The sequence below is a fragment of the Salmo trutta genome, chromosome 27, assembly GCF_901001165.1.
Source record: "Salmo trutta chromosome 27, fSalTru1.1, whole genome shotgun sequence".
Classification (NCBI taxonomy): domain Eukaryota; kingdom Metazoa; phylum Chordata; class Actinopteri; order Salmoniformes; family Salmonidae; genus Salmo; species Salmo trutta.
In genome coordinates this window covers 884,994-899,235 of record NC_042983.1, presented here as the reverse complement: position 1 = coordinate 899,235, position 14,242 = coordinate 884,994, and the positions used below count along the sequence as shown (strand labels likewise).

At 41.9% G+C, this 14,242-nt stretch overlaps 1 protein-coding gene across 6 annotated transcripts in view; it reads right to left on the bottom strand.

The window, feature by feature from the left end:
* LOC115164098 (amyloid-beta A4 precursor protein-binding family A member 1) overlaps positions 1-14,242 on the bottom strand; it is a 118,188-nt gene that overhangs the window by 65,962 nt on the left and 37,984 nt on the right. For 5 of the 6 annotated variants that reach the window (XM_029716218.1, XM_029716217.1, XM_029716221.1 and 2 more), the window contains one exon: positions 5,218-5,358. The exons of the other annotated variant lie outside the window; for it this stretch is intronic. The gene's annotated coding sequence lies outside the window, so the exon portion shown is untranslated. The remainder of the gene's footprint in view (positions 1-5,217; positions 5,359-14,242) is intronic. 6 annotated transcript variants of the gene reach the window in all.

The window sequence follows — 14,242 nt, the reverse complement described above, 5'->3', positions numbered from 1 at the left end:
CCCTTGCTATTATGTGGATAAAAAGTTACTTGTCTAACAGAACACAGAGGGTGTTCTTTAATGGAAGCCTCCCAAATATAATCCAGTTAGAATCAGGAATTCCCCAGGGTAGCTTTTTAGGCCCCTTGCTTTTTTACATTTTTACTAATATCATGCCACTGATTTTGAGTAAAGACAGAGTGTCTATGTATGCTGATGACTCAACACTATACACTGCACCACTCCCAAGTGGAGCAGTGGTCTAAGACACTGCATCTCAGTGCTAGAGGTGTCACTACAGACAACCTGGTTCAAATCCAGACTGTATCACAACTGGCTGTGATTGGGAGTCCCATAGGGCAGTGCACAATTGGCCCAGCGTCGTCTGAGTTCATCATTGTAAATAAGAATTTGTTCTTAACTGTTTCAGAGTGGGTGACAAGGAATAAGTTAGCCCTAAATATTTCTAAAACTAAAAGCATTGTATTTGGAACAAAACATTCACTAAACCCTAAACCTCAACTACATCTTGTAATAAATAATGTGTTAATTGAGCAAGTTCAGATGACTAAACTGCTTGGAGTAACCCTAGATCGTAAACTGTCATGGTCAAAACATATTGATGCAGTAGTAGCTAAGATGGGGAGAAGTCTGTCTAATAAAGCGATGCTCTGCCTTCTTAACAAGGCAGGTTCTACAGGCCCTAGTTTTGTCGCACCTTGACTACTGTTCAGTCATGTGGTCAGGTGCCACAAAAAAGGACTTAGGAAATTTGCAATTGGCTCAGAACAGGGCAGCACGGCTGGCCCTTGGATGCACACAGAGAGCTAATATTAATAATATACATGTCAATCTCTCCTGGCTGAAAGTGGAGAGATTGACTTCATCACAACTTTTATTTATGAGAGGTATTGACATGTTGAATGCACCAAGCTGTCTGTCTAAACTACCGGCACACAGCTCGGACACCCATGCATACCCCACAAGACATGCCACAAGAGGTCTCTTCACAGTCCCCAAGTCCAGAACAGACTACGGGAGGCACACAGTACTACATAGAGCCATGACTACATGGAGCTCTATTCCACATCAAGTAACTGATGCAAGCAGTAAAACTAGATTTAAAAAACTGATTAAAAAAACACCTTATGGAACAGCAGGGACTGTGAAGCAACACAAGCATTGGCACAGACACATGCATACACACACACACACAAATGATAACATACGGACAATACATACACATGGATTTAGTACTGTAGATATGTGGTAGTGGTGGGGTAGGGGCCTGAGGGCACACAGTGTATTGTGAAATCTGTGAATGTATTATGTTTTAAAAATGGTATAAACTGCCTTAATTTTGTTGAACCCCAGGAAGAGTAGATGCTGCATTGGCAGCAGCTAATGGGGATCCATAATAAATACAAATATAAATACAAATGTTAGCTAGCAAGCCAGCCACCTACCCTCAGCTAACATTAGCTAGCTAACAGCAAGCTTTAACTTGGGGTCCTTTGTTAAGACATGTCACGTTAACGTTAGCTATCTAGCTCAATCTATAAAGTAATATTACTAGCAATACAAACCGATTGTCAAGCTAAAGTTAACCAAATAACGTTAGGTTTAATGTTAGTTAGCAAGCCAGCCATCGAACTCCAGCTGGCTAGCTAACAGCAACATTTAGCTTGCAATGAACACAACTTTGACAAAATTAGAAATGTATAATATCTGAATCTGTAGCTAGATTCTTACCTGTATACATGGATGTAAGCTTCACGGCAGACTGCAACCCCTTTTATAAGACATCCTGTGTTGTTTCCATTTAGTTTGCACAGCTTGTTTGGCCCGTTGTGTTCCACTGATTTCAAAACGTGTTATTTTTAGAGTGAGAGAGAGTCAGCATTGCATGGCACGATCGTCGTCCAGAAAGTAGTCCATCACAACTTTTTCCCACTGAGCTTTGTCGATAGCACCTGATAAATTCAGGGCAGCAACGTTATTGAGAGCAGTAGCAACATATTTGCAGTTCCCCATGGTTAACACTATATCTTTAAAAAAACTGTAGTAGAAAGGATTATTTATGCATTACGAGCAGCTCATTTTATAGACACAAGATGCAACACCGCAGACCAATCCAAACTAATCTCTCAGCATGTCCAGCCCACTCATTATCTCTGCCAATCATGGCTAACGGGAAGGTTGCTGGCTTTCTCTGTGGCTAAACCAACTAGGCTCTTAATTTAACAATTTTATTCGTATTTACAGATGACATACAAGTTTGATATTGAAGCACAAGAAAGTTCATGTATATGTATCTCTGGAACATGCTAACATCTCTGTTGACGAGTCTACGATTCGTAAAAAACTAAACAAGAATGGTGTTCATGAAAGGACACCACAGAAGAAGCCACTGCTGTCCAAAAAAAACATTGCTGCACGTCTGAAGTTCGCAAAAGAGCACCTGGATGTTCCACAGCGCTACTAGCAAAATATTCTGTGGACAGATTAAACTAAAGTTGAATTGTTTGGCAGGAACACACAACACTGTGTGGAGAAAAAAAGGCACAGCACCCCAACATCAAAACTGCATCCTCACTGTAAAGTATGGAGGGAGCATCATGGTTTGGGACTGCTTTGCTGCCTCAGGGCCTGGACTGCTTGCTATCATTGACGGGAAAATGAATTCCCAAGTTTATCAATACATTTTGCAGGAGAATGTAAGGCTATCTGTCCGCCAATTGAAGCTCAAAAGAAGTTGGGTGATGCAACAGGACAACGACCCAAAACACAGGGGTAAATCAAAAACAGAATGGCTTCAATAGATGAAAATACACCTTCTTGAGTGCACCATTCAGAGTCCTGACCTCAACCCGATTGAGATGCTGTGGCATGACCTCAAGAGAGTGGTTCACACCAGATATCCCAAGAATATTGCTAAACTGAAACAGTTTTGTAAAGCGGAATGGTCCAGAATTCAAAAGAAAATGTTTGGTTGAGGTTGTTGTTGCAAAAAGGAGGGTCAACCAATTATTAAGTCAAAGGGTTCACATACTTTTCCCACACTGCACTGTGAATGTTTACATAGTGTGTTCAATAAAGACATGAAAACGTATAATTGTGTGTGTGTTATTAGTGTAAGCAGACTGTGTTTGTCTATTGTTGTGACTTAGATGAAGATCAGATAAAATTTGATGACAAATTTATTCAGAAATCCAGGTAATTCCAAAGGGTTCACATACTTTTTCTTGCCACTGTATGCACGAACACTCTGAACAAGAGCCAAGAGTGGACAAGTATTGGCCATACAGTGATAGTGTGTGTGTGTGTGTGTGTGTGTGTGTGTGCGTGCGTGCGTGCGTGCGTGCGTGCGTGCGTGCGTGCGAGCGTGCGAGCGAGCGAGCGAGCGCATGAGTCTATCTATTTGATCCCTTGGCCAGTCATTTAACGATTCATTAACTCTGAGCCTAGTCCCTCTCTAGTACCTATAAGCACTGTAGATGTGACAGCCAACCATTACAAAACAAATAAACAAATATTTGCAGGTTCACACGTTGAGCTTAAATTTCACATGTTAACACCATCTTTACACATGTGAGGAGAATAACATGTTTTCACCTCACATGTGAATTGCAGTTTCACATGTAAAATTTGTGGTTTCACATGATAAAATCATTCATATAATCGTATACTCACTTTTCACGTGAAAAGATTTCACATGTGAAAATCACATTTGCTGTTTCACATGTGAAAATCAATCACGTGAAAAAAAACCTAAATTGCAGGTTCACATGTAAGAAAACTCCACATGTGAAAATTCCACTTTCAATGTTTGTAAACAAAGTAAATGTAAACAAACACTGTATGGCCTAAAAACATTCAGTCCTTGCATCCATAGCATAGTTACAGCTTTTTACCGAAACTGTTTCAATTAAGGATTGCCGCTTTAAACACCTTTAATAGAGTTATAGTGTTATTATTGTATATGGTGAAATCCTCTAGTGAGTGAGTTACGTTTGTGCCATTAATATTAAGCAAAACTTCTGAAGTCGAGAACAACATTTTTAGTATTGCAAACACAAAGAATGATCTTGAAAGCAAAACATAAACCCAAAAGTATTGGTAGCAAAATAAAATATTGCAAGGAAATACTATAAACTGTAAATGGACAACGCGAATAAACAAAACGCCTTCCTCTTTCCTGTAATTTGACTGACATATCGTTGGTTGTTACTCTGGCCTTTCGCTGCTTTTTTTTCTAGTTGGAAGTTTTGGTACATTCATTCCAGCAACATAGCACCTTGCATCCCACTGCTGGTTTACTTCTGAAGATAAGCATGGTCGTTCCTGGTTGGTCCCTGGATGATGACCAAATGAAGCTGAAGTGGTGAAAATAATACTAGGATAAATTTAATTTGTTCACAAGTCTGACAACCATGTAATTCTTTTCATTTTTTGTTGTTGTAAGGGAACACACTTGGCAGAGAGAAAGAGAGAGAGAGAGAGAGAGAGAGAGAGAGAGAGAGAGAGAGAGAGAGAGAGGGGGGGGGCAGAAAGAGAGAGACAGAGGGGGTGTGAGGGAGCGAGAGAGACGGGGGATGTGAGGGAGGAAGAGAGACAGAGGGAGTGTGAGGGAGCGAGAGAGACAGGAAGTGTGAGGGAGCGAGAGAGACAGTGGGGGTGTGAGGGGGCGAGAGAGAGTGTGAGGGAGTTAGAGAGAGAGTGTAAGGGAGTTAGAGAGAGAGTGTGAGGGAGCGAGAGAGAAAGTGAGGGAGCGCGAGAGAGGGTGTGAGGGAGTGAGAGAGAGAGGGAATAAGATAGAGAATGGGGAGCACCAAAGTACCAGCTTCAGCCAAGTTAATGAGGCATCACAGAACAAATGAACCACTGTAGCACGATGACCAGCTGGCTATCAAGCATGCATACACACACACACACAAACTTACAGAATCTCTAGCTAAACATTTATCTCTATCCAATAATTCCAAATGGGCTGGCTGGTGAAATTCCCTGGGTAAAGGAAAAAGTCTACCGGTACATTATCATTATTGCAATCTGCCAGAAAATCCAACCAAGCTCCATGATTGGAAGAACAAACTGAATGTGCAAGAGATATTTAGCCATGCTCAGATGAAAATAACAGTTCAATAAAATATGTTGTCTTTAGGTAGCAGAGAGAGAGAAAATACGAAGGAAGGAAGGGAAGCATCTTCAGGGGTGTGGAAGCAGACAGACACTCACCTTCTAGAACCATCTATAGGTGTGGAGGGTGATGAGGTGGCTTCTCAGAGCAGAGGTCAGGGGGCCGGAGTTGAGGTTGGACCCTATGGTTCCGTGGATCTCAGTGGCCTTGTGGCTCGTGTCAGTGTAGGTCACTGGCTCCTTAGACAGAAAAAGGCATATATGGCTGCGTTAGTACACACCAGCTCCAAACTACAGCACAGAAAAGAAGTGGAGACATTATAGATAAGGCTAAGGAGAGGCAGATGAGGATCTAATGTAAGAGGAGTGGGTGGAGAAACAGAGAAAAACAGATGAAAAAAAACATTGCCCTCCTTCACACACATACTACAAAAGGTTGAAACAAGCTTATCCCATTGGCAGAGTGAGAGAAGAGAGAGAGAACAGCTCCAGTTTGTCTCTTAGTAGTCCTATCTGTAATAATCCTGGCAGAGCAGCAGCAGCAGAGAGGCTGTGGAAAATCAGCCTTGTGTTCTTGTTAAATCTCTGGCTTTATGATGTGACTTCTGTGGCAATGTGACAGATGAAACAGAGTGAATCTGAACAAGAGCTCTCACACACACACGCACGCACCGCACGCACGCACGCACGCGCACACACGCGCGTACACACACACAAACGCACACACGTGTACACACACACAAACGCAGACCGCACACACACACTCAACGAATTTGTCAAGGCAATGTGAGATGTCTGTGACTCAACTGAGAGAGCCATAACCTAGATTTTCACAGAGCGGATCACAAAATCACATTTTTGTTCTGAATCTAGTCTGGCCTTGATAAAGTTTCCATAATTTAGATGAGTTTAGACAGAGAGCAGAGCAGAGTATTACATGATGGCAGCACAATGTGACTCTATGACAATATCTGAATAACACCTGAAGAAAATAAATAACAAAAATAAATAATAAATACATTTTCCAAGATGGCATCTCCTCTTGCATCCAAAAAGAGGTGATGTCATAAACTGTTGCCTGATATAAACTATGTACTACATGCTGTATGTGTATAGGTTGGGAGGAACTGAGGAAGTGGGGAGGACAGAGTAGTGTTTTCATGATTAGGGCTGTTGCAGTGACCGTATTACCGCCACACCGACAGTCACGAGTCATGAAGGCAGTCAAATTCTACGCGACTGTTTAGTCATGGTAATTAGGCTTCTCCAAGCTCTGTGTCACGACTTCCGCCGAAGTCGGCTCCTCTCCTTGTTCGGGCGGCGTTCGGCGATTGACGTCACCGGCTTTCTAGCCATCGCCGCTCCATTTTTCATATTTCCATTTGTTTTGTCTTGTTCCATACACACCTGGTTTTCATTCCATAATCACACTACATGTATTTAGTCCTCTGTTCCACTCCATGTCTTTGTGTGTAATTGTTTTGTGTTACGTGGTTATCGTTACGCGCCAGACTGGGTTTTCATGTTTCCGTGTTTTTGCACACGGTTTGTTTATTTTGTATTACAGTGTCTTGTATTGAACATTTATCGCCCATGTTCACCTCCAGCGAGCCGCGTTTCGGCAAAAGACCAGCGTGGACCGTCACTGCAGTGAGACTGGCTCTCGACCCGAAACCTGCCCCTCCGCCTGCCCTGCCGGAAGCTGGGTCCGCGGTTTGTGGGGCCATTCAAAGTCCTGAGGAGGGTGAACGAGGTGTGTTACAGATTACAGCTTCCCTCTGATTACCATATTAATCCCTCATTCCATGTGTCTCTCCTCAGGCCGGTGGTGGCTGGTCCGCTCCAGGAATCTGAGGTGCGGGAGGTCCCTCCGCCCCCTCTGGACATCGAGGGGGCCCCGGCGTACTCCGTTCGTTCCATCCTGGATTCAAGGCGTCGGGCAGGGGGCCTTCAGTACCTCGTGGAGTGGGAGGGGTACGGTCCGGAGGAGAGGTGCTGGGTTCCGGTTGCGGATGTTTTGGACCCCGAACTGCTGTGGGAGTTTCACCGCCCTGCGCCTCGCCCTCCGGGTCGTCCCCGAGGCCGGTGTCGGTGCGCCGCTGGAGCCGCGCGTCAAGGGGGGGGGGCACTGTCATGACTTCCGAAGTCGGCTCCTCTCCTTGTTCGGGCGGCGTTCGGCGATCGATGTCACCGGCTTTCTAGCCATCGCTGCTCCATTTCTCATATGTCCATTTGTTTTGTCTTGTTCCATACACACCTGGTTTTCATTCCATAATCACACTACATGTATTTAGTCCTCTGTTCCCCTCCATGTCTTTGTGTGTAATTGTTTTGTGTTACGTGGTTATCGTTACGCGCTAGACTGGGTTTTCATGTTTCCGTGTTTTTGCACACGGTTTGTTTATTTTGTATTACAGTGTCTTGTATTGAACATTTATCGCGCCTTACACTTTTGCCTTGTGGGCTGGAGGTTTTGAAGAAGCTGCGTTCTTCTGTTATTTTCTCTACTGCCATAATAAAGTGTGCGCTTGTTCAATACTCCCTGCTCTCCTGCACCTGACTTCTCCACCAGCAGCGCACAGCCCTGACACTCTGATGCCGTTGATGGTCATTAGCAGCCTACCAAACTTGCTAACTGCTAACACTATTGTCCCTCTAATCACTCTGACATCAATGCAATTGTTATCAAACATTTTATTGAACATTTCATGAGAGCCCATGTGCTCATGTTGCGTAACATTTCTATAGGCTATGCTATTGTGCGAGAAAACAGAGTGATGGCCTCTATTAAAAAGAGGATCCCATCAGCTTTCTACAGGCTAGGCCTACTATATTTATTTCTCAACTTTCCTAATATAAAGCACATTGCTTATCTTTACAACAGGAGTATAACCTACCTGGCTGGCATGAAAATGAACCACGGGAAAAGTGTTCTCCATTCGCTATTTAAGTGCATAGGTGACGTATTTTTTTCTCTGTCCCGGTTTCGAGACAGGTGCATGATAATGGCCCATTCTAAATCAAAACAAATTTCACAGATATATTATTTAGTATATGTAAAGACAAGATTAAATCAAGAATAGTCTGATGGGTGACAATCTTAGCCTATCACTTGTGAATGATATATTATCACTTGTGAATGATGCTCAGCGTAAGGCAAGAAACAATATTTTTTTCCCCCGACGGGGGAAGCCTAGCCCATAGGCTTATATGTTTTGATAAGGTTGGTATCACAACTAAAGTGGCCAAATAACTTCTTAAAATGAAGCACATGAATCCACTTTACAAGGGGTGTAGAGCCTACCTGGCATACATAAGCAGCGAGTGAGTTTCAAGTTTGGGGAAGAAGATTTTCACCATAAAAATGCACCTTTATATTAAAAGCATTTCATGCATAATCACATTTGCGGTCACTTTTGATAATGGTGTTTTCCCGCTAATGGAACACTTGCGCTTATAGCCTACTGCCATGTGCGCATTGCTGCGCTTATGTGAAAAAAAAGCCTACAAGTTTATCAACATTTTAAGCTAAAAGTTCTGATCTGTTGCGTCAGTCACAAAAAAACTTTTTTGTTGATGCTAGTGTTTGTATTAAGTTAGAATCTATAGCATCCCACAACTGCTATGTTTGGAATATTTATTTATTGCACAGAATAGGTCAACTTTTGTACTATGGTGGATAGTAGATTGACATAGGCTAGTGCTTTAAAAAAAAATGTATTGTAGTTTTTTGTATTTTACCCCCTTTTTCCCCCAATTTCAATTATGATCTTGTCTCATCGCTGCAACTCCCCAAAGGGCCCGGGAGAAGTGAAGGTGGAGTCATGCAACCCCCGAAACATGTCCCGCCAAACCTCACTCTTTAACACCCGCCCACTTAACCTGGAAGCCAGCTGTACCAATGTGTCGGAGGAAACACTGTTCAAATGACGACAAAAGTCGCCACAAGGAGTTACTAGAGCGCGATGAGCCAAGTAAAGCTCCCCGGCCAAACCCTCCCCTAACCCGGACAACACTGGGCCAATTGTGCGTCGCCCTATGGGACTCCTGGTCATGGCCGGTTGTGACACAGCCTAGGATCGAACCCGGGTCTGTAGTGACGCCTCAAACACTGCGATTCATTGCCTTAGACCGCTACACGACTCGGGAGGGCCCATAGGCTAGTGTTTTTGGTGTTCGTTAGGCCTACTCATCTTGTTGGCTGACGAAAAGTAAATGTGGATAGTTCTTCCGATATCTCAATATGCACCTCGTAATTGGATAAGGACACGCGCAGTTGCGTCCCAAATGGGTCTGTCTTTACTTGTGGACTGTGAGAAAGGCCCGTTCATGTGATGCAGAGCTACGCAGCACTCAGGGAGAAGGGCACAACGCAGCACTCTGGGCCAAGGGAAGAACGGCCACTGGCCACAAAAGGCATGGATTTTTTTGGGGTGCATTACGGCCACAGAAAGGGGATGTCGCCGGGAAATTCGAGGCATTATCAAGTGCTTGTCAAATTGTGAATGAGGAACTGCGCAAAAAAACAAAGTAGAGCTTATGCCTTTCAAGCGACTTTTTTCAAATCGTCATTAGTGTCGAATCATACAGCCTTAGAATGTATTAAATACATATGTATTATATAATGTATGAAATACATATCAAAACATATAGCTCAACATTTGTAGAACAACTAAAGTTACATTAATAAACTCTAAATTAAGCATATTTCTTTGTTATTCTTACATCTAGACGTTCCGCTAGCGGAACACCACTCCAATATCCAATGATAGGGCGTGGCGCGAAATACTAACTCCTCGAAAATCCGAAAACTTCCATTTTTCAAACATATGACTATTTTACACCATTTTAAAGACAAGACTCTCCTTTATCTAACCACACTGTCCGATTTCAAAAAGGCTTTACAACGAAAGCAAAACATTAGATTATGTCAGCAGAGTACCCAGCCAGAAATAATCAGACACCCATTTATCAAGCTAGCATATAATGTCACAAAAACCAAAACCACAGCTAAATGCAGCACTAACCTTTGATGATCTTCATCAGATGACACTCATAGGACATTATGTTATACAATACATGCATGTTTTGTTCAATCAAGTACATATTTATATCAAAAACCAGCTTTTTACATTAGCATGTGACGTTCAGAACTAGCATTCCCACCGAACACTTCCGGTGAATTTACTAAATTACTCACGATAAACGTTCACAAAAAACATAACAATTTTTTAAAGAATTATAGATACAGAACTCCTTTATGCAATCGCGGTGTCCGATTTTAAAATAGCTTTTCGGTGAAAGCACATTTTGCAATATTCTGAGTAGATAGCTCGCCATCACGGGCTAGCTAATTTGACACCCACCAAGTTTGGTACTCACCAAACTCAGATTTACTATAAGAAAAATTGGATTACCTTTGCTGTTCTTCGTCAGAATGTACTCCCAGGACTTCTACTTCAACAACAAATGTTGGTTTGGTTCCAAATAATCCATAGTTATATCCAAATAGCGGCGTTTTGTTCGTGCGTTCAAGACACTATCCGAAGGGTAACGAAGGGTGACGCGCCCGGCGCGTATCGTGACAAAAAAAATTCAAAATATTCCATTACCGTACTTCGAAGCATGTCAAACGCTGTTTAATAAATTTTTATGCGATTTTTCTCGTAAAATAGCGATAATATTCCGACCGGGAAACCCTGTTTTCGTTCAAAGACTCAAAGTTGAAAATGGAGTCGTCTCGTGCACGCGTGCGCCCGTCTCATTGTTCTCAGATCGACCACTATCCAAATGCGCTACTGTTTTTCAGCCTGGGACAGCAGAGTCATCATTCAACGTTCTGGCGCCTTCTGAGAGCCTATGGGAGCCTTAGAAAGTGTCACGTTACAGCAGAGATCCTTTGTTTTGGATAGAGATGACAAAGAAGGCCAAGAAATGGTCAGACAGGGTACTTCCTGTACAGAATCTTCTCAGGTTTTGGCCTGCCATTTGAGTTCTGTTATACTCACAGACACCATTCAAACAGTTTTAGAAACTTTGGAGTGTTTTCTATCCAAAGCTACTAATTATATGCATATTCTGGGCAGGAGTAATAACCAGATTAAATCGGGTACGTTTTTTATCCGGCCGTGAAAATACTGCCCCTATCCATAACAAGTTAACCGCTCAAAACAGAATAGCCGCATTTGAACACTCCCTCAAATCATTTGGAGAAATTATCCTTTATTTTATTCAATTGTATTCTTCATACTATAAAATAATGCCACGGAATTCTAAGAAAATCGTGCCTGCTAAAAATGAACTTGTGTAGCCAATAGCCATTTGGCATAGGGACAACTCAGAGTATGCTATTCTGTTTTTTCTGAAATAGACATTTTCTTCATATCGTTTCTTTAGACCTGTCTAAAATAAATAATGGATTTATCGTGAAGGTGTAGGCTATATTACATGGATTTAATATACTTTTTAAAATGTAGATGTTCCAAAGGTCTGCATCAGTGGTTTCTAGACCACTATGTGTGGAAGCCAGGAGATGCTAAATGTGTTTGTTTATTAACGGTCAATTACCGTGAGACTACATTTATTTGCTTGACAATCACCGGCTGACGAAATTTCCTGCCCACCACAGCCAGAGTCACCATACCAGAATTTTTGGTTCGATACCGATACAAGGTTTAGTATCATATTACTCGATACCATCACAATACCAGATACCAAAATGATACCACAGCAAAAAAAGAAGGCATATTAACCAAAGTCACAGAATGGCACTTGATCCAGACAGATTAACTCAGCTACTGCTTTGTTCAATCGTTGGGCATCTTTTGAGTTCAATATCATTACATTTTAAATGTTTTATGTCAACATTTTTCAGAGACATGTATGCATTAATGAATCAATTATACAATCATACAATCAATTTGACTTTGTTTTTAACCAATCTTACTACATAACAACATAATGGTAATGATTTGTATGAATGCTAAATTACTATTGGTAAACTGGGTAAATCAAGATGGCGCTTAGGCCTATTCACAATACAGGTGAATGCATATCAATAGGAGTGTGTGCATGCACATCTCTCTCTTTGGGAGAGATGTGAGCGAGACATATGTGAATTAATAAAGTTTTGGTGGCAATCAGCTTTGAAATCAGCATAAAGTACTAGGTTAGAGAACTGATGTTAGCTTCAGCTGTAAGATAGCAAAGAAACTTTCCAGCCTACAAAGCTGGAAACTACGTTGAAGTGTTTTAGCCTGTATATGGATATTGTTTTGCAAACAGTAATTAACCTCTTGACGGTCGCCTAGGATAGGGGGCGCAACAGCGATTTTTGAAAAAAAATTGTGCCCATTTTAAACGGCCTCCTACTCAAACTCAGAAGCTAGGATATGCATATAATTAATACTTGTGGATAGAAAACACCCTAAAGTTTCTAAAACTGTTTGAATGGTGTCTGTGAGTATAACAGAACTCATATGGCAGTCAAAACCCCGAGACCGATCGTAACAGGATGTGGAATTCTGAATTGCGGACTCAACTTCATCACTTTGCCTAGAAATCACACCGTGAGCAATGGTTCATTGAGCACTTCCTATTGCTTCCACTAGATGTCCCCAGTCTTTACAAAGTGATTTGAGCCTTCTACTGTGAAAACTGACAGAATGAGAGTCTGTGGAACGTGGTCACATGAGGAGGGCCATCACCATTATGACGCCGGCGCCCCTGGCTATCCTCCCCTTTCGAAACGTTTTGAAAGACAATGCAATCGTCCCCCTTGAATCTTATTGGAGCTCTGGTTGAAAAAGGCCCTAAAGATTTATGTTATACAACGTTTGACATGTTTGAACGAACCTAAATTTAAAAAAAGCATTTTATTGAAAGAGGAGTCCCGCGGCCAACGGAGCTTTTGGAGCAGCCTTCAGAACGCGCTAACAAGAACAAGCTATTGGGACGTAAAGGATTAACTTTTTCGAACGAAAATACATTTGTTGTGGACCTGGGATTCCTTGAAGTGCTTTATGATGAAGATAATCAAAGGTAAGGGATTATTGGCAATAGTATACAAGAGTAGATTTGATATGCGATTGTTCCAAGATGGCGCTGACCTGTAACGGTAGCCTATTTTTCTGAGTATCGCATCCCCTTTTATCGCAAAGTGTGATTACCCAGTAAAGTTATTTTTAAATCTGGCATTGCAGGTGCTTTCAAGAGATGCTAATCTATAAATCTTAGAATGACAATATTACATTTTAAAAATGTTTTCGAATAGTAATTTAGTAAATTGTAGCGCTGTTTCACCGGATGCATTTGAGGGAAAATAGTTAGTCAACGATATGCGCCGATAAAAATGCTGTTTTTATATATACATATGAACTTTATCGAACAAAAGAATGCATGTATTGTGTAACATGATGTCATAGGAGTGTCATCTGATGAAGATTGTCAAAGGTTAGTGCTGCATTTAGCAGTTTTTTGGTTATTTGTGATGCATGTGGTTGGTCGGAAAATGGCTATGTGGCTACTTTTACGATATACTCCTCTAACATAATCTAATGTTTTGCTTTTGCTGTAAAGCCTTTTTGAAATCGGACAACGTGGTTCGATTCAGGAGAGGTGTATCTATAAAACGATATAACATAGTCCTATATTTGAAAAAATATATATATAAAATTTTGTTATGCTAATGGCGATAGGATTTTTGCTGGATGTCCGTCCCGCATACGGAGCCCGACCAGGGGTTAAAAGTTACAAAATGTTTACATGCCGTGTCACATTATTCAAGTGTGTTAACTTCTGTGCAGCATGAGTGGGAAGCAAACATAATGCAACCCTGACTCCTAGTGCAGGCTAAGTGGAGCAAGCATGGTGAGCTCGCGCTACGAAGGGGATATTGGCTGCGCTGACAGAAAGACTTGATCATTGAGACACATTTGACAGAAGGTTACAAAAATTCTAGTATCAAACCATTTTTCATGTTCTAGTATCGAAAAAGTAGCAAAGTTTCGGTATACCATGCAACACTAGTGCAAAGTGGTTCAGGGCCAGTTTCCCAGGAGACTGCTACACCTGCTACCAGTGTGCGTATTGCAGGGGGGCCAGGGGGGACTCAGACCCCCGAATG